This window comes from Nelumbo lutea, chromosome 6 (assembly GCF_056320005.1).
Source record: "Nelumbo lutea isolate HS-2025 chromosome 6, American lotus-T2T, whole genome shotgun sequence".
In the NCBI taxonomy this organism is placed as follows: Eukaryota; Viridiplantae; Streptophyta; class Magnoliopsida; order Proteales; family Nelumbonaceae; genus Nelumbo; species Nelumbo lutea.
In genome coordinates this window covers 71,442,024-71,444,482 of record NC_142689.1, presented here as the reverse complement: position 1 = coordinate 71,444,482, position 2,459 = coordinate 71,442,024, and positions in this window count along the sequence as shown.

Genomic DNA, 2,459 nt, shown 5'->3' with positions numbered 1-2,459 from the left:
TGATGCCAAGCTAAAATCCTGTAGATGAATACTGTGATTGTCATTTCCTCGTTTATTTTTCTATCGAAAACCAACTTATTTCTTCTACCATGCTATTGAAGCTCTATTTGAAAGGTAGAGTGATCTCTGAGAGGCCTGCTAATTGCACTGTTAATAGAGTCTCTGACTTGATCCTCCTAAACCCGCAAAGATGGAATATCACAGCCCTTCGTCGTCTCTTCTCGCTGGAGGAAGTTGTTGTTGTAAAGAAGATTCCTATTGGCTTACATGAATCAGATGACAGATTGAAATGGAAATTTTGTAAGGATGGGGAATATTCTGTCAAAAGTGGCTATTATGTTGCAAAGTTATCCTCTCAAAGGCCATCTCATGCTAAATCCTCTAATAGGAATAATAAGTATCCTTAGATGCCGCCTGCAGAATGGAAGAAGATTTGGAATTCTAAATTCCCCCCAAATATTAAAATTTTTTTGTGGCGAGCTATCTCCAATGCTCTTGCAGTTCACCAGCTACTAGACAAGAAAGGGATGAGGATTTCTGTTTTGTGTCCCCGCTGTGGAGAGGAGGAAGAATCGGTTGCCCATGTACTACTCAAATGTCATTTTGCGAAGGTTGTTTGGTTTGCTAGCAACCTTGCTATACGTATAGATGGGATGGATCACGACCCTTTCTCATATTGTTTTGCTGAGTTACTGGCCTAGCAGCATGAATGCCAAATAACCAAGATTGGTTACAGGCCTTTTCGGTTTTCTGCTAGGAGATTTGGAAAGCTTGTAATGGGCTGATATTCAATGGTACAATCACTACCTCAAGTCAAGTAGTTGTGAAGAGTTGAAGTTTCATTTCAGAGCTCAGATCGACCTTTGTTAGTCGACCAGTTCCTCCAGACCCAGCTTCAAATATTGAACAACAAAGAGGATGGTCCCCTCCCCCCCGGGGTGGATAAAGGTTAATGTAGATGCAAGCTTCACACCTAGCAGCTGCCACTCTGGTATTGCTTGTACAATGAGGGATCAGAGGGCTGCATTCTGACAGGTAGATTATCCAAGTGCCTCTGTGCCTTGGTGAAGACGGCATAAGCCATGGCCTTACGGTTGGGTTGCATGGAGGCCTCAATGTTTGGACCAATAAAAGTGATTTTTTAAGCAGATTCGCTAGAGATGATAAATGACATCCGGTCGGCTATTAACTCAGTGGTTTCAACCTGTTTCTCTCCATTAAATTCTATCTGGAGTGACATTAAAATCTTTGTAGCATCTTTTGAATCTGCTAGTTTTCATCACATTTCAAGATCTTGTAACTCCTTGGCAGACACTCTAGCCAAGCGTGCTTTGCGGGAGTTGAGTTTAGACTCTTCCTCCCCTATTTTCCTTTTTAATGGTTTGAATAGAAGTTCTCTTTGATTAGTGCTTCTAAACTATTTTTGACGTCTTTTCATTTAGTGCTTCTAAGCTATTGTCTTGATTAGACATGATGATGCCAAGCTGAAATCCTGTAGATGAATACTGTGATCATCATTTCCTTGTTTAGGGTCCATTTGGTTTGTAGTCAGAATTGGAATAAAAATCAAAACCCTTCAGAATCAGAATTGGAATGGTCCATTCCCATAATTTGTTTGGTTTAGACAGAAATGGGAATGAGAATTAAAATCAGCAAGAATGGGATTTCATTCCCAAAGGAGGGGCAGGGAATGGCCATTCCCTCAAATGAGAGAATGGCATTCCAATTCCAGACCCCTATTCCTACAAACCAAACAGACCCTTATTTTCTATCAGAAAACCAGCTCATTTCTTCTACCACGCTATTGAAGCTCTATTTGTTTCACAAGTTGACTCTATGATTTGAAAGGTTCAAATGAGACGTAGCTACTGTAGACAGTGAGATCTGCTTTAATTGGTGTCATTTTCCCGTCCAGTACTATGTACATTTTATGAGAAACAATTGTTCTACTTCTGACGTATTTTCATTTAGAGCTTCTGAGCTATTCACTCTATTGAAGTTGAGTCCTGAGCAGGGGTGGTTTAGCTACAACTCTCTTGTTTTTCTGTTAAAAAAATCTAAAATCTTTGGTTTTATAAGGTCCTCAAGGGAAGATCCACTTAAGATCATTGTTTCCATATCTGGAATATGCATGCAAGATTTTTTGAGGATTAATAAGGAAAAGGGAAGAGAAGAAAATAAAGATTGATTTAAAGTTTAAACTTTAAAGAGTTCGATTTGATGACCTTTTTAAGGTTTCACAAAGGGGGTTATCAAAGGGAAGACTAGGATGGAGGCCTTTCAATTTAGAGCTCATTTTTGTAAAAAGCATCTTGAGGCATCGTTCGTCATTGCTTTTCTTTCCATTTTATCTGCTCAAGTTCAAAGCCTCTAGTGACCCGTGATTGGTATTATTGGAAAAGACATTTAAATTGGAGTGCAGCTGCTGAACGCAAGGATTGAAATTGCAACTTAGGATG